Source organism: Sminthopsis crassicaudata, chromosome 4 (assembly GCF_048593235.1).
Source record: "Sminthopsis crassicaudata isolate SCR6 chromosome 4, ASM4859323v1, whole genome shotgun sequence".
In the NCBI taxonomy this organism is placed as follows: Eukaryota; Metazoa; Chordata; class Mammalia; order Dasyuromorphia; family Dasyuridae; genus Sminthopsis; species Sminthopsis crassicaudata.
Genome location: NC_133620.1, coordinates 64,327,922 through 64,347,045, shown reverse-complemented (window position 1 = coordinate 64,347,045; position 19,124 = coordinate 64,327,922). Strand labels below are relative to the sequence as shown.

Here is a 19,124-nt window from a genome sequence, read left to right as displayed (position 1 = left end):
TGTATATATATAATATATATGTATTGTATTTTCTTTTACATTGTATTTACATATTAATGTTATATTGTGTTACATATAATGTATTGTGATACATACTATATTGTTACATATTATATTACATATATTATATCGTATTATATCTGTGCCAAGAAAAATCTCAACTGGGATTACAAAGTCAGATATAAATGAAATGATAAACAACCACAATGACAAACTTTGAAAGTACTTAATTCACTGTGTTAACCAGAATTGCAATTACAAAGCAACTTAATACGTCTGAATCAAATAGCTCAAAATATGCCTCAAGTCAACTTTTTCATTCATGACATGGAAATGAAACAATATATATAATATTACATAAATATAATATTGCATAATATATAATATATATTATTATATTATACACTACATTGCTATACATATTCTGTTACTTATATATTATATTGCTATATATTTATATATCATATTTGTATAATATATTATAGGTAGTTAAGTGATACCACAAATAAAGCACAAGACTTGGAGTGAGAAAGATCTGGGTTCAAATTCTACTTCAAACACTAACTAGCTGTATGTTCCTGGGTACTTCTCTGAACCTCAGTTTCTGCGTATGTACAGTGGGAATAATAATAGCAGCTCTGTGTTCAGTAGGTCCTGTTAGAGATGACATGTTCCATTGAAAGCTATAATAATGGGAAGAAATTATAGTCCCTAACAGGATGGACTATTTTTTTTGACAATTCATTTCTCCACAGCTTATCACTTCAAACCAACTAAGGTTGCATTTACAACAAAAACTTACCATCCAACTATGAACAGTAATAGCAGTATTTGTCTTGATATTCTAAAGGTCACAGTGGTCACCAGCACTATTTCACCAGCCTTGTTCATCTCTGCTCTGCTGTGTGAACACAATCTAGATGATCCTTTAGTGCCTGAAATTGTACAGATTATAAAGAAAAATACAACAGAATAGTTTGGAAATGGACTCAGAAGTATGCGATGTAATTAAAGAACTTATTGAATAATCTGTGCATATAAAAATAGGGGAACTCTGAAAGAGAAAGTTAAGAAAAGTTTTAAGAATCAATTGTGATAAAATATATAAGTTCTTTGCAAACATAAAAATACTACATAAAGGCTAACATTATTATTATATTGGTTAATAATATATAATTTAATATATTTTGATAGTGAAATTTTCATAATACTTTGTTTAGTAAAAATATTTTACTTTTATTCTCTTCTCTGAGCCTGACAATAATCTTTTGAGTTATGTATCACAAGCATTTTTACTAATTAGAAATGACACCGAGCTTTGGAAAAGGTTAAATGATCTCTCTACAGTCACATAGCTACTGAGTATCAAAGGTAAGATTTGCAATGAGGTCATCCTCAATTGAAGCATTTTATCTATTGCAACTGTTATAGTCAATAAGCAATAGCTGAAAGATGTGAAACCAGGAGAGTGTCAGGCTCAAGGTTATGAGTCAAAATCAAGAAGAACAGCTACTGGGAAATGAAGTTAGTTGCAAAGTTCTGAGCTCTCTCTGAAAGGAGGCTTTGGGAGGCATTTATTACTCAGACCTCCCACTCTCTCCAATCAGAGAAGAGAGGCAGATGAAGGTGCTGAGGTGTTGTTGAACACTAAAGCTGAATTAATCTCCAGAATGATGAGATTTCAGGTTATGACGCTGGAAGGATTCAATTCCTCTATGCTCCATGGGACAATGCTTCACAAGGCACATCAGTTATAACTTTGCTCCAATATTTAGGAGAACTTCTTGCCTGAGAACATAAAGTGCGCATTTTTTTTCAAACATTGTGGACAATAGAATTAGTCCCTAGTTTGCTTCCATTCCTTTAAGAAGATTTGTTCATCTTACAAAGTTTGGTAAACTTGATGACAAAATTATCACTGAGATGGCCTATCAAACTTCTTCCCTGAGAAGAGTATCTGTACTGCTGACCAGATCATTGAATTAAATGTTAGTGGTGAGTTCCCTGGGGGCTCAGAGCTAAAAAAAATTTTTTTAAAGTCACTCTCCCATTTTATTAAGTACATAAATAAAAATTTTAAAAAAACTGTGTTAAGTGAGACTGCCTAAAACTGGTTCTACCTTTATTCCATTTAGTCAGTTAACATGTAGCAGTTTCAAGTTATACCCCCAGGAGGCCTTTACAACTTCAATATTAGATTTGCATTTGGATCAAGTTTTTATATTAAATAATGTTTGTGGTTTGTGTTTCTTATTGATGTTCCATTCCTAACTTGTTTGGTGGATTACAGACGAATGGACCATGCTATCAGAAGGCTGGATGGGAAGGAAGTTGGATGCAAGAATTGTGTGCCAGTTCTTATATGGCTACAGACTAGGCCAGATTCTGCCCTCAGTTATGTTCTTATTGACGTCAGTGAGAGCTGTACTCATATAACAAGAGGCAGAAATTTGGCTCTTTGATCTTAATGTAATTAAATGCCCCAAAACTATGCTGATGCAGGTTGAGAATTCAAACCCCAAAGGGTCAGACAAATACAACAGATTATGGTTCTGCTGGCCACCTCATCTCATTTAATTAAGTTATACAGTATTTCTTCTGTCTAACTTGAAAATCAGTACTAGAATGGTTCAACATGTATTCTTTAATCTTGCGGTATAGTATCCAAATAGACACTTTCCAAAGATTCTTCAGAGGCAATAGATAGTGAGGAATTCTGGACTTTGTTTCAGGAAATTATTACTGTGTGACCATGATCAAATCACTGAATACCTCTGAACTGCAATTTCTTCATGTGTAAAATAGGTCTAATATTTACACTCTATTTCAAAGAATTAATAAGAATTGTTCTCTACCAGTTACTAGCAACCTCCTCAAAATTATCTTTTTTTTTCTATATGTAAGATATATATTGTCTATATAGATTTTGGGTATGTTCTCATCGGTTTTTATAGGTGGGATTCAAAGGGACACATAAATAAATATCTTTTCTTAGCTACTCTTTTCCTACGGAGATTCTAATTTCCATCTAGAAGGAAGAAAAAAATGGGTCCATGAGGCTGGCCCACTCTGTATGATTCAGAGAGGAGATGCTAGACTAAAAGTGTTTCTATCTTCCTCCCTAAACATTATTAATCTAAGGAAATGATTTTTAAGTTCAAACTGCTTTTTTGGGATAATTATCCCTTAATGAAAAAGACATCCCAATCTATAGGCAAAGGCATGACTCTTTCCCCATCAAATAGTTATACAGAGACCATTGCAATAAGGAATAGCTAATACATTTATCCAAGTCAAAAGCCAACAGAAATTGGAGCAGTAACAGACAGTACACAGAGTAAATGAATCCCCCCACAAGGAATAAGATCTCTCATCTCAATCAAAAAACAAAGTTCTTATGCTGAAAGTGCTATAAAACTACATATACTCTTTGATCCACTAATATCACTACCAAGTCTGTAACCCAAAGAGAGCATTAAAAAGGGGGAAAGGACCCACATGTACAAAAATTGTTATAGCAGCTTCTTATAGGGTGGCAAAGAACTGGAAATTGTGGGGAAAATGTTGAACTAATCATTCTGTATCAGTGTAACAGAATGCTATTGTGCTATAAGAAATGATGACTTGGAGGATTTCAGAAAAACCTCAAAAGACTTATATGAATTGATGCTGAGTGAAGTGAGAAGAACCAGAAGAACATTGTGTACAGTAACGGCAATATTATGTGCTGAACAACTTTGATAGACTTAACTCTCTTCAGCAATATAACAATCTAAAATAATCCCAAAAAACTCATGATGGAAAATGGTATATACAACCAAAGAAGAATTATGGAGTCTGAAGTGGAGCAAATCATACTATTTTTGTTGTTGTTTTTATTTTCTCATGTTTTATTTACCCCCTTTCTGATTTTTCTTTCAGAAAATGATGAGTTTGGAAATGTTTAATATGTACATTTTGTGTACATCATTATACATCATGATTGTACTGTGTCAAATTGCTTGCTATCTTGAGGAGGGAATGAGGGAAGGTAGGACAGGAGAAAAATTGGGAACTCTAAATGTTATTAAAATGAATATTGAAAAGTAGCTTTATACTGACTTATGATGGAGGGGATATGTGAAAACTGGGACACTGATAACATTGTTGGTGTCATTGTGAATGGATCCAACCATTCTGGAGAACAATTTGGAAATATGCCCAAAGAGTTATCAAATTGTACATACCCTTTGACCCAGCAGTGTTTCTACTGGGCTTATATCCCAAAGATATTTTAAAGGAGGGAAAGGGATCCTCATGTGCAAAAATGTTTGTGGCAGCCCTTTTTGTAGTGGCCAGAAACTGGAAACTGAGTGGATGCCCATCAATTGGAGAATGGCTGAATAAATTATGGTATATGAATGTTATGGGATATTATTGTTCTTAAGAAACGATCAGCATGATGATTTCAGATTTCAGCATGAAGAGACTTTCATGAACTGATACTAAGTGAAATGAACACAACTAAGAGATCCTGGTACACAGAAACAGCAAGATTATAAGATGATCATTTCTGATGGACATGGATTTCTTCAACAATGAGATGATTCAGACTAGCTCCAATGATCTTATGATGAAAAGAGCCATCTATGGCCAGAGAGAGAACTGTGGGAATTGAGTGTGGCTCACAACATTTTCACTCTTTTTGTTGTTGATTACCTTCATTTTATTTTCTTTCTCATTTTTTTTCTGATCTGATTTGATTTTTCTTGTGCAAGATATTTGTATAAATATGTATGCATATATTGGATTTAACATATTTCTACCATGTTTAACATATATTGGATTACTTGCTCTCTAGGAGAGGGAATGGGAGAAAATTTGGAACATAAGGTTTTACAAGGGTTAATGTCGAAGAATTATCCAAGCATATGTTTTGAAAAATAAAATGCTTTAATAAAATAAAATTTAATTTAAAAAAAAAGAAAAGAAAACTATCTTTACATGTGATTTTTAAAAAAATACTATTAAGTGGAAGAAAAAAAGACAAGATGCCATTCTCATTTAAGGAGAAATTCCCTAAAGTTTCTAGTTTGGTATCTGGGAAATCAGGAAAATGCTATAGGTTCCAGCTCTTCTACATGTTACCTTCTTCCCAAAGTCTTTCTGTTCTTCCAGGAGCCTGTGCTAAGGAGAGCCACCGGCTTTACTTCTCACAGTGACAGAGCATGGAGTGATCTTTATCTCCACCAATGAGGAGAGTCAGGCAAATGGCCAAGCTTGAACCCAGATTTATATAAATGGACTGTATGTATACATTTAGACATGTGTGCCCATTGTCTCTTCCATTCAAAACCATTCTCCTTAAGAGAAAGGCCAAATTTCATATTTGTTTTTGTATCCAGCAAGTAGTAGGCATTTGATAAATACTTATTGAAAGAAACCAGCAAAGTGTTATATAAATGTAATTAATTGTTATTATAGTGATGACATTAATTAATGATAGTAGACTCTCGCACAACTCCACTGTTAGCTTCAGAATACAATTTCCAGTCTGCAGTAAGCAGTAACAAAGATGAATGATCAGCAGAAGGAAAGGACCTCTACCTGTGGGATCTCAGGAGTCTTAGGGAGGAACCAATATGGCAAAGAAAAGGCAGGGATCTAGACAACACTAGAAATTCTCAGATGAATGATTCTGTCAACATCTTTGTTTAAATAATTTAGGATTTCCCAGGAAATGATAATCAAAGCATTCAACTCCTAATTATAATCATAATAATAGCTAGCATTTACATGACACTTTTAGGTTTACAGAGTATTTTACATACAACATCTCTTTTGTTTATTTTTCATATGCATTTATCAGAGGAGAGCTGATGAGCAAATTTTCCACAGTGAAGAATTGTTTAAATAGCATGACTTTGGCATGTTTTTTGTGCTTGCCTTTGAGTACAAATGTATCAGATTCCCTGCAAACTCAAGAAACTAAACAAAAGAGTGACCTGCTTCATTCTGGGTTCGAAAGCTTTCCATCTCCTTCTACCCTGTTCTCTCTGATCTACTTATCTCCTCAACCCATTCCATGCTACGAATAGGTAGCATCACCTCTTGATCTGACGTAAAGGATTAGCCTAAACAAATCTGCCTCCCTTTTCCCAAACTTTCCCAGAGTTTTTCCAGAGGGAAGTTGTAAAGAAGAAAATAAAACATTTTGAAATTGAAAGGCTTTCCTGATAGACTGCTAAGCTAATATTTAGAATTAAAAATAAACAGATCTATTATGAATTATCAACAATGAAAATAAAAAAGCAAAATAGGTGATAAATGTGAATAAGAACTTAAAAGCAAGATTTTCCATGAATAAACCTCATTGTGGAAATCTGCCTACAGATATCTAATGAAGAGTTGGACATCTGGTTTCAGTGTATATGGGAAGAATGAATGAGAAAATGTTCTTGGCTGGCAAAATGGATCGATGGTCCAGCCTTTAAATAAGAAAAGGGGGAAAAGGGCTTATCTAATTCAGAATACTTTCATGGGAACTCAAAATTCTTTTTTTTAATGTGAAGAAATAACAATTAAGGTGAATTTTTAGTTTTTCCTAAACATTATTCACCTCTTTTGTTATTTAATCATTTTCAGTCCTATCTGATGTTTTGTGATTTCATTAGGGTTTTTTTGGGCAGAGTCACTGGAGTGATTTGTCATTTCCTTCTCCAGCTCATTTTACAGATGAGGAAACTGAGACAAATAGAGTTAGGTAACTTGCCCAAGTTCACACAGCTAATAAATATTTGAGACTGGATTTTAACTCAAGTCATCCTGACTTCAGACATGGTGCTCTAACCACTGAATCACCTAACTGCCCATAGAAAGGTTTGCTAGAGTTATTTTGTAAAAAGCTTTAAAAGTTAAACATAGAAATTATTGTACTTTTCTCTTTGAGACAAGAGAGAGCCACTGAAGATTTTTGATTACAACAATATCAGACCTGTGCTTCAGGCAACATTTTTACAAATAATTATTAGGTCTAGAATCCAAAAAATCTGACATAGAATTCTAATTATTAGAAAATGATTCCTATGTTTCTAAGAAAAAAACCAGAAAATGATTCCTTATATTGAACTGAAATCTGACTTCTATCTTTCTCTCTTTCTATTGCCTCATTTCTAACCATTTACAAACATGCTCAGGTCTTTCCTGCCAAATTCATAACCTTTCTTCCCATATTTTTCCTTTCTTTCCCCGCTAAATATCAATATTTACTATTGCCTTCCCCACCATCTTCCCCACTTATTCAAATTCCTGCTTTCTACCTTTTCCAATTTACTTCAATTTCTCTCTTAAATATCAAACCCAGGGACTTCCTTAGTTTTCAGTCTCTTTTCTCTTTATAGAGTATCTGGTTTCTCTAATTCTCAGCTCTTTCTATCTACTTTATCCCCTTATAACTTCCATGTTCCATTGCTCCCTCTTGCACCTTTTTTTGCCTGTCTGACCAATCTACCTTCATCTTTTTCTCTGGTTCATTGTCTTCCAATCAACTCAAAAATATCAAGGGCATCATCTAAGAGACAGTCTTTGACCCTCTTTACTTTTTTTTTTTAATATTCCCTTGGTAATCTCCTCCACTCCTGTGGCTTCAGTTATTTATTCAATATAGATGATTCCCAAGTCTTTTTAATATATCTGGTTCCAATCTCTTCCCTGAGTTCCCTTCCCATACCACAGATACTTCATCTAAAGCATATCCAAAAACTGAAATCTCTCCTCTAATCTGTTGGCCACACAGATGCCAAATAATCCATCTCATGACTAGATCAGATTATGTTATTCCTTTCTTCAAATACCTTTAGGAACTCTCTACTAGATATAAATAAAATTCTAAATTCCTTAGCTTGGGATTTAAGATCCTGAACAAAACATATCCAATTTCATTTTCTAGTATTATTTCTTATTTATTTATATTGTTTATATATCACATTTAATTTTAATTATATGTTTTGTTCATCATGATTAAATTACTTATACTTATTAATCATGCTTTATTTAATTATCATTTTTATTTATGCTTGGTAATTATATTTTATTACAGTTATATTTATTGGTATTTTATTGGCTATAGTTAGCATTCCTTCATATATTTAAATATATATTTGATATTATTATATAATGCATTTATGATAATATTATTATTATTACTTATTCCAATATAATTTCCTCTTGGCATACAGTACTAAAAATGCCCTGATTTTAAGTCTATGTTTTTCCACCCCTGTAAATTAGTGAATTCTGACCCTCATACCAGGAATACCCTTCCTCCTTATCTATAGTTACTGAAATCCTCCTCTTTCATTCAGATCTATCAAAAGTTCCACATCTTCCAAGAAACTTTCTGATGCTTTAGTTGAAAGGCATAATTTCTCATTCCCCAAATTTTCCTAGGACACTTTGTCCTGATCTCTCCTTGGATCCAGTAATATTCTACATTGTGTTGTCCTTATTTGTCTATGAATCATGAGTACCTATTAAATTGCTTTTAAAAATAGTTTATTGTTTTTATTTTTTTGAGCACATATTTTTAAAAATTAATCTCTCTGCCCACTATTACATACACACATATATTTGTGGATTTATTTTGGGAGTTTATTCATTCTTTAACAAGCAAAGCTATGTTGCTTTATTGTGTGGGTATTTATATTTTACATATGTATATTGTATGGCTATATCGTATGCCTCTAGTTGCATTATATTGTTGTTGTTATTTCATTCATGATCAGCTCTTCATGATCCCATTTAGGGTTTTCTTAGCAAAGATGCAGGACTAATTTGCCAATTCCTTCTCTAGTTCATTTTACAGATAAGGAAACTGAGACAAGCATAAGTATAGAATATATGTGTGTATAGATACACACACACACACACACACACACACATATATATATATATATATATATGTATATGTGGGGGGGGGGGGGCAACTAGATAGTGTCAGATCTGGAGTCAGAAAAACTCATCCTGAGTTCAAATCTGGTCTCAGATACTAGCTGTGTGACCCTAGATAAGTCATTTAACCCTGTTTGACTCAGTTTCCTCATCTGTAAAATGATCTGGAGAAGGAAATGGCAAACCTGAACAACAAACAGATACATGTATGATCTATATCTGTCTCTATACATATAGCTGGATATGTACAAATAGCTACCTAGACAAAATAAATCCCTCTATCAATCACATCTATAAATTGATCTCTTTCTGCATCTTTATTTCATCCCATTCTCTATCATGAGGTGAGTAGGAAGTTGCACCCTCAGTAGTTTGCAAGTTCTTGGAGGAGATGGACTCTCGTGTTTTTTCTCTTTGTTTCTCCAGTGCCTAACATGGTGTCTTCAGCATTTTGGGTCAAGGATATGAGGGTTGAACCTGACATTTCTTTGCTGTGGAAGTTCCGGGTTTAAATCCCACTCTTCCAACACACTTCTCTAATTTATAGGTAAGTCGGAAAGTTGGAGTTTAAATTCAGATTATTTTTATTCCAATGTCAATCTCCTGACCTCTGTTCCAGAAGTCCTCTAATATAGAGCCTCTTGCAAGTTGTAGGCATTTGATAAATGTTTTCTGAATTGAATTACATTTGTGGAACTCCACACCTAAAATATAGTTTTTTCTTCTTTGACTAAACATCTGGCCATCCAAAGTAGCCTTCCCTGGGCTAGGGGGAGAGAAAGGAACTCATTAGGCTTGTCAGACCTTCAAGATTCGTGGCATGTGATTCTCATTCAGATGGAAAACAATCCCTGTTTATCTCAATGATACATTCCAGTATTAATTTATCATTACAAATACCCCTGAGACTATTTGCCAATTCTTTCTGCACTTCAGGTCATTGCCATAGTGCTCAGTTACTGTGTCCAAAATCACCCTCATAGAGCCATAGATTAAAAGCTGGAAGATATGTTAAAAACAATTGAGTCCAATCTTCTCATTTTACAAATGAGGAAAGTGAGGCATAGAAAGGTTAAGTGATTTCCTGGGATCACACATTTATGAGAACTTTCTAAATCACAAGTCCAGCTGCCTAGAACTTTACCCTGAGTAAATTGAGCTAATATTCCAGTGAATTTGTACAAGTTACATAAGATTCCTATTTTACTGGAATTTAATGTCAAAATTTTCAGTCTTTTCATCAGTTCAAACCAAATATCTATTAAACTATTAAGACACTGGATTTGACATAAAACAATGACGCCAAAGCCAGAGGACTTGAGTTCAAATCCTACCTCTAATGATTTCTACCTATTTAACTTTGGACAAGTCACTTAACTTTCAACTTTCAGTTTCTTCATCTATGAAATAAGAAGTTTAAACAAAAGGGTCTCTGAGATTCCCTCTAAGTCTAGACAAATGAGTCTATGAGCTTACAAAAGTAAGCTTTATATCAAAGACAATAATTTGCTGGAGATGGGAGGGATTATATACAAATTTTATTACTAGAATAATGCATCTTGAACACCAGTGAGTGGTAGGGAACAGTAGAGATGGATATCACAAACTTCATATCTCACTCCTTCTTCACTGAGGGAGAGGCAAAAGATGGTTAGATAAAATCTACAGGGAAGTGGGATTGTAGGGAATCATTTAATATGGGATCTTCTCTACAATCACCCTTAATGCCCCTTTTCACTCTGGAGATTTTCTCAGTCATATGCTGTAGCAATAATTACCCTATTGTTTTTAACCAAGGAGCAATATGGGGAGGCAGGGAAGGAGGGAGGGAAAGAAGGAGGGAGGAAGGAAGAGAGAGAGGGATGGAGGGAGGAAGGAAGGAAGGAAGGGAGGGAAGGAGGGAAGGAAGGGAGGATACCTCCTAGTTGGAAGTTGCCTTTTTCTCCATCTTTTGATAAAATCTGGCTCCTCCCCTTTTTTTGGTGGGGGACGGGGTCTTTTAAAATATATACAAAATATATCAACTTGAATAATTTTTTTATCCTTCAAGCAAAATTTTCAGCTCCAGACTGAATGGTTGTATCTGGTTCATCTTTTTTTAAATTAATTTTTATAATTATAACATTTTCTTTGATAGTACATATGCATAGGTATTTTTTTTAACAACATTATCCCTTGTACTCCCTTCTGTTCCGAATTTTTCCCCTCCTTCCCTCCACCCCCTCCCCTAGATGGCAGGCATTCCCATACATATTAAATATGTTATAGTATATCCTAGGTACAATATATATGTGCAGAACTGAATTGTTGTTGTTGCAAAGGAAGGATTGTATTTGGAAGGTAAAAATAATCTGGGAAGAAAAACAAAACAAAACAAAACAAAACAAAAAAAAAAAAACAATGCTCACAGTTTACACTCATTTCCCAGTGTTCCTTTTCTGGGTGTAGCTGATTCTGTCCATCATTGATCAATTGAAATTGGATTAGCTCTTCTCTATGTTGAAGATATCCACTTCCATCAGCATACATCCTCATACAGTATCATTGTTGAAGTGTATAATGATCTCCTGGTTCTGCTCGTTTCACTCAGGATCAGTTGATGTAAGTCTCTCCAAGCCTCTCTGTATTCCTCCTGTTGGTCATTTCTTACAGAACAATAATATTCCATAACATTCATATACCATAATTTACCCAACCATTCTCCAATTGATGGACATCCATTCATTTTCCAGTTTCTAGCCACTATGAAAAGAGCTGCCACAAACATTTTGGCACATAGTATTTCCTTGGGATATAAGCCCAGGAGTAGCACTGCTGGGTCAAAGGGTATGCACATTTTGATAACTTTTTGGGCATAATTCCAGATTGCTCTCCAGAATGGTTGGATTCTTTCACAACTCCACCAACAATACATCAGTGTCCCAGTTTTCCCACAGCCCCTCCAACATTCATCATTATTTGTTCCTGTCATCTTAGCCAATCTGACAGGTGTGTAATGATATCTCAGAGTTGTCTTAATTTGCATTTCTCTGATCAATAGTGATTTGGAACACTCTTTAATATGAGTGGAAATAGTTTCAATTTCATCATCTGAAAATTGTTCATATCCTTTGACCATTTATCAATTGGAGAATGGCTTGATTTCTTATAAATTAAAGTCAATTCTCTGTATATTTTGGAGATGAGGCCTTTATCAGACTATAAAAATGTTTTCCCAATTTGTTACTTCCCTTCTAATCTTGTTTGCATTAGTTTTGTTTGTGCAGAAACTTTTTAATTTGGCGTAATCAAAATGTTCTATTTTGTGATCAATAATGGTCTCTAGTTCTCCCTTGGACACAAACTCCTTCCTCCTCCACAAGTCCGAGAGGTAAACCATCGCCATGTTCCTCCAATTTATTTATGATTTCGTTCTTTATGCCTAAATCTTGGACCCATTTTGATCTTATCTTAGTATGTGGCATTAAATGTGGGTCCATGCCTAGTTTTTGCCATACTAATTTCCAGTTTTCCCAGCAGTTTTTGTCAAATATTGAATTTTTATCCCAAAAGTTGGGATCTTTGGGTTTGTCAAACACTAGATTGTTATTTTTATTCACTATCTTGCCCTGTGAACCTAACCTATGCCATTGATCAACTAGTCTATTTCTTAGCCAATAAGTTTTGGTGACTGTTGCCTTATAATATAGTTCTAGATCAGGTACAGCTAGACCACCTTCATTTAATTTTTTTTCCATTACTTCCCTTGAAATTCTCGACCTTTTGTTGTTCCATATGAATTCTGTTGTTATTTTTTCTAGGTCACTAAAATAGTTTCTTGGGAATCTGATTGGTATAGTATTAAATAAATAGATTAGTTTAGGGAGTATTGTCATCTTAATTATATTTGCTCAGCCTATCCAAGAGCACTGAATGTCTTTCCAATTATTTAAATCTGACTTTATTTTTGTGGCAAGTGTTTCATAATTTTGCTCATATAATTCCTGACTTTTCTTTGGTAGATATATTCCCAAATATTTTATACTATCGACCATTATTTTGAATGGAATTTCTCTTTGTATCTCTTGCTGTTGGATTGTGTTGGTAATGTATAAAAAATGGTGAGGATTTATGTGGATTTATTTTGTATCCTGCAACTTTGCTAAAATTCTGAATTATTTCTAATAGCTTTTTAGCAGAGTCTTTGGAGTTCTCTAAGTATACCATCATGTCATCTGCAAAGAGTGACAGTTTGATTTCCTCATTTCCTACTCTAATTCCTTGAATCTCTTTCTCGGCTCTTATTGATTGCCGAGGCTAGCATTTCTAGTACTATATTGAATAGTAATGGTGATAGTGGGCAACCTTGTTTCACTCCTGATCTTACAGGGAAAGGTTCTAGTTTATCGCCATTACGTATGATGTTTACTGACGGTTTTAAATATATGCTCGTTATTATTTTAAGGAATAGTCCATTTATTCCTATACTCTCAAGCGTTATTAGTAGGAATGGATGTTGGATTTTATCAAATGTGTTTTCTGCATCTGTTGAGATGATCATATGGTTTTTATCAATTTGATTATTAATATGGTCAATTATACTAATAATTTTCCTAATATTAAACCAGCCCTGCATTCCTGGTATAAATCCTACTTGATCATATTATTATGGGGATGATTTTCTGAAGTCTTTTTGCTAATATCTTATTTAAGATTTTAGCATCAATATTCATTAAGAAAATTGGTCTATAGTTTTCTTTCTCAGTTTTCAATCTACCTGGTTTAGGTATCAGTATCATGTCTGTGCATAAAAGGAATTTGGTAGGACTCCTTCAATCCCTATTTTTTCAAATAGTTCATATACCATTGGAGTTAGTTCTTCTTTAAATGTTTGGTAGAATTCACATGTAAATCCATCTGGTCCTGGGGATTTTTTCTTAGGGAGTTGGTTAATAGCTTGGTCTATTTCTTTTTCTGAGATGGGACTATTTAGACTAGTTACTTCTTCCTCTGTTAATCTGGACAAGCTATATTTTTGAAGGTATTCTTCCATTTCATTTAAGTTATCAAATTTATTGGCATAAAGTTGAGCAAAGTAGCTCCTAACTATTGTTCTAATTTCCTCTTCATTAGTGGTGAGTTCTCCCTTTTCATTTTCAAGACTAACAACTTGCTTTTTCTCTTTCCTTTTTTTAATCAGGTTTTCTAAGGGTTTGTCTATTTTGTTGGTTTTTTTCATAGAACCAACTCTTAGTTTTATTAATTAATTCAAAGGTTTTTTTTACTTTCGATTTTATTAATCTCACCTTTTATTTTTAGGATTTCAAGTTTTGTGTTTGTCTGGGGGGTTTTAATTTGTCCCTTTTCTAGCAATTTTAGTTGTAAGCCCAATTCATGTATCTGGTTCATCTTATCGCTCCTTCCTTTAGGAGATTTCAGACCCAATCTTCTATTTGGAAAACAGATATAACATCCTCAATCTAGGAGAGTAGGGAAACAGTGAAGGAAACATGGAAAGTGCCAATCAAATAAACTTCTTAGATCACAGGGTCATAGAATGTGAGCTGAAAAAGACCTCAGAGGTCATCTATAACAATCAATTTATTTTACAAGTGATGAAACTGAGACCAAAAAAAGCTAGGTGATCAGTTAGCAAGAAATCCTTCTCTGATTTCAAACCTAGGATTTGTTTTTATACTTACTTGTTCACATGCATATCCCCTCCCCCACCAAAAACACTGCTGAGATGGTCCCATTTCTGAACTCCTAACTAGCATGGCGAGGTAATGAGCATTTCCAGTTTCCTAATACTTAACTGAGCATTCTACTGAGGCATATGGAGCCAGAAAATCTGAGTTCAAGTCTTGGATTTGTCATGAATTGTGTGACCATGGACAAGGCACTTAACTGAGCTACCTTATCAAAGGTTATTTGTTTGAAATTTAGATTTTCAAAAATGTTAAAGCATTATAGAAATGCTAGTTATCAGTAATGAGAACCCTTTCCTTGACTCAAAAGTTTCATGTTAGTTCAGATGCTTGTAAGTTCTTCAAGTACCATCCCAGATGAATCAAGTCCCTGAGCAAGATTACATTTCCCCTTGAGAGTTCTAGGTTTTAAGTTTGAGCCCACTCTCCTAAGAAACCAGGGTGGTATAGGGAAGAGTGGGCCCTCAGATTTTAGTGGGGGATATTAGTGACTCATTAATGGCTAAGCCATATTCAGAATTGAGCTTGGTAGGACAAATGCATTGTAGTAACTGAAAATGCCATATATTCTTAGTCCCAACTCAGCAGTCATTTGAAAGGCTCCTTTTCTTCACATGGTAAGCAGTATATAAACCATGTCTGCCCCTACTCTGAAGTCCAAATGGAAATAGAATCAGAAAAACAGTCTCTTGTAATAGACTGCCAGAAAAGATCTTTGCCTCTGCTGCCTTTGATTGTGCCTTCAAGGAAAAGTATTAGGAATCTGTATGGGAAAAGGGAAAGAGATGCCTAACAGTTAAGAGGGACAAAATCTTGGGGTTAATTCCTGGGTAGTTGAAGCAGACATAGAAGGTAGTTGCAATTGGTGGACTAGAGAGGAAATGATAAAATAAAATGATGGCTGAAAATGATGCTGACTTCTTGGCACATTAATGTCTCCCCCCCAAACTTAAATCCTCCTCCATCTCTGAAATGACTGATGGAGATAATAATTTTTTCCCTCCTTTCTCTAGAAGATATTGAAATAACTAGAGAACAAGAGACAATTTTAGGCATTCACTAAAGTGCTAAACTGTATAAACAGTAAATCTCCCTACGTTTACTACTTGATCCCAGAAACATGTATAGCCCAATCTTTTGGGTACCACACAAAGAAGCTTAGCTGTAGGAATGGATGTGGGTTGGGGAAAGTAGTGAGTTTACTACTAGGGTCCAGCTTTTCACCAGCATTCCCCAAGCATTCTCACTTTAGATTTGATCTGGGTATGCACTATCCAGACTGTCACAGACTCTGACCTTGGAAAGAGGAAGAACAAACACGAACCTATCACAAGCAAGCATACATGAAAAGCAAACCAGCATAAGTAACAGGAAAAGATGCTAGAGCAGAGTTATCCTGAAGTGCTAAGGGCTGCAATTATTTCTGGAGGACTTCAGTGGACCATGATCTAAGTGCAAACTATTAACTAGGTAAGAATCTGCACTGGGGATCTAGCCCAGATGGGGAAGAGAGATAATGATATACTCTTCCTCTTCTCTACTCTCTCTTTCAAGGAAGACCTAGATATACCTATGAGTTATTTACTCATTTTTAATATCATCCCCCAGTTTAATTTAAAAAGCACCTAGAAATTTGAAATTACTAATTTTCCCTTAAATGTTCATTTTTATGCCTAAACTTTTAACATTTGATAAATGCCTATTGACAACAGAAACCCTAAGCTATATGCTGTATTTTATTTAATATTAGCAAGTATAGAATAACAGTCGAGGGACAGTAGAGCTCCTTTCTGGAAAGAAATAACTATCAAGTAGACCGCGGTTTAGAGTTATTAAATGACAAGAACAAAGAAGAATACTTTGTTGGACTTTTACAAACTTTGAAAATAAATGGAAATCAAATATACTCCTATACTTTTAAATTCATTTCCTAAGAATCTTACTCCAGTGTGGCAGCAGGTAAGTTGAGGAGTCATTTTCTTTATTCTGGAAGACTTGTTTGCTGAGTTTGAAAGGAAAATTATGCCCTAGGAACAAGTTTCCAGGGTAGTCCCACCCATGAAAAAGAAGGGGGGCTGAGTTCCCCAGGGATGAGTAATCATCCCAGGCAAAATCACAATTCAAACATTTCAGGTCTTTGCCATCTAACCTTTTTTTTTTTCAAAACTGTCTAGATACCTAGGGTAGAGGACTTCTGAAATTCCTCGAGAGATTCGTTCTTTTGACATAAAGGTTCTTATCTTATGTTAAAGTGCAAATACTCCTGGGCAATGTAATCCATTAACCTATATTGTTGCAGAGTAAGTAAATATATCTGCTCCTATCTAGGGAGGGAATTAGTTTTCTCTTTTGGGGAGGGAAGGGTTGGGAAGGAGCTGGAAAAGACAGAACTCTTGAGCACTAGGGACCTTGGACAGCAAAGCATACAGAAGGAGCCTATCAGAGATGCCAAAGATACTTATAATATTTTTTGTTTTTACTTTGGCAGGGAGGGGAAAGAGAGACAAGAGGGTGAGAAAAGGGTTAAAAAGATGAGAAAGAGGTTCTTCACAACTGGAAGAAAGAAGCTAAAATATAAACTCATATTGCTCCCTGTGTGTCCTCATTAAGAATATTTGGGGACAACTAGTTATTTATCACCATTTTTTTGTCCCTGGCACAAAATCACTTGATAAAAAAGATCCAGAATAAGCCTCCTATGAGACCATAACAGTGACAAGTCTAATGGCATCTTCTTACAATCCAAGAAACAGGCATCCCACCCCAAACTTATGCTAGACTCTTCTTAAGTGAATCATCAGCCTCTTCAAGTTTCACTGGGGAAACTACTAGACCTAAAGCCAGAAAACCAAATCCTGTTTGCAATACTTGAATTCATTGGATGATCTTGGATATATCATCTCATCTTTTCCAGGACTCAGTTTCCTCATCTATAAATGGGGCTGGGGGCAGATGTGATATAGGAGAAGAGAAAGAGAAGAAGAGGTTAATAATAATGCTCATACTACCTACCTCACAGAAATGTTTTGAAGAAAACACTTGTTAAAATATAAAGTACAACATTATTATTTTTGGTAGTAGTATGGTCAAGCAGGGACTATATTAACTTGCCAGCTATAACAAGCCACCTACCTCACAAGAGCATTGAGTAGATCAATATGTTGACGTCTAGAAAATGTTTTAAGATCCTTGGGTGAAAGCCACTAAGTGCAAGGCGTGATTTGCCAAGAATATTTTACTCACAGTCCTGCAGACGACTGACTGACTTAGATGTATTTCCATTCATCAGAAGCATGGAAATCTAGAAATAGAAGGGGCCTTAGAGATCACTTTATCTAGACACCTCCCTTTACAATTTATGAAATTGAAACCAAACAAGATTAAGTGACTTTTTAGGATCATTGATGGAGACATGGAAAGGGCTGCAGATGTCATCAAGTATAACCTAGCTCATCACTTTATAGGTGAGGAAACTGAGGTCAGAAGAATTTCTACTGTGCTATTAATACAGACAATAGCACAGTGGGCAGAATGCAGGAGTTGAAAGGGGGAGTTGTTCACTCATTTTCAGTCATATCTGACCCTTTGTGACCCCATTGGGGGTTTTCTTGGCAAAGATTTTTTTGCCATTTCCTTCTCCAGATCAGTTTACAGGTGAGGAAACTGGGGTAAACAAGGTTTAGTGACTTGCCCAGGGTCACATACAGCTCTGTCTGAGACCAGATTTGAACTCTTCCTTGACTCCAGGGACTCTGTCATTCTATCCACTGTATTCTCTGTCTTTCCAGAATCAGAAAGACCTGAATGCAAATCCTGCTCCAGACATTAACTATAAAATGGAGTAATAATAATTATAACCCTGGTTATAATTGGGGGGGTTGGGGAGAATTGAATGAGATGGTCCAATTAAAGCAAATAGAAACCTTAAAGCCATATAAATGGTAACCATGATGGATGATGAAATGATGATGATAATGATGACAATGAGGATGATAATGATTATACCAGGCTATCTCTAAGCCTCCGGCCTCTCAGGCTTCTTTCTAGTCTCTGGACGGTTATTTAGAGTATTCTGATATCTTTGATACAGTATGTCAGTTTCCTCCCATCAGTCAAATACTAACTTCAGCCTGCTTCCTGACTTCCATATGGGTAGGTTTTTTTTTCTCTTACTCTCCCATATGAGACATAGAAAAATTATAGGGATTGTATGTGTGGTTTTTTTTAATCTAAATTCTAAATGCAATCTACTATCCACAGTCAATCATTTGCTAAATTTTGTCAATTCCATATACACATCTGCCCCTTTCTCTCCACTTATACAGCATCCTTCCTAGCTCTGGTTCTTGTCATCTATGTCCTAGATTATTGGTAATAGTCTTCTATGACTCCATTCTCTCCCCTCTCCCATCTCTCTGCCATGTAAATGCCAAAATAATCTTGCTAAAGTTTAGATGTGAGCACACCATACTTCTGCTCAAATTGTCATCAGTGATTCCTTACAGCCTT

General features: G+C 35.0%; 1 protein-coding gene and 1 pseudogene across 1 annotated transcript in view; one reads left to right on the top strand and one right to left on the bottom strand.

The window, feature by feature from the left end:
- The window catches only part of PAPPA2 (pappalysin 2), a 559,101-nt gene that overhangs the window by 475,671 nt on the left and 64,306 nt on the right, over positions 1 to 19,124 (bottom strand). The gene's annotated exons all lie outside the window — the stretch shown is intronic.
- Positions 692 to 1,008, top strand: LOC141540547 (ubiquitin-conjugating enzyme E2 D2 pseudogene; annotated as a pseudogene).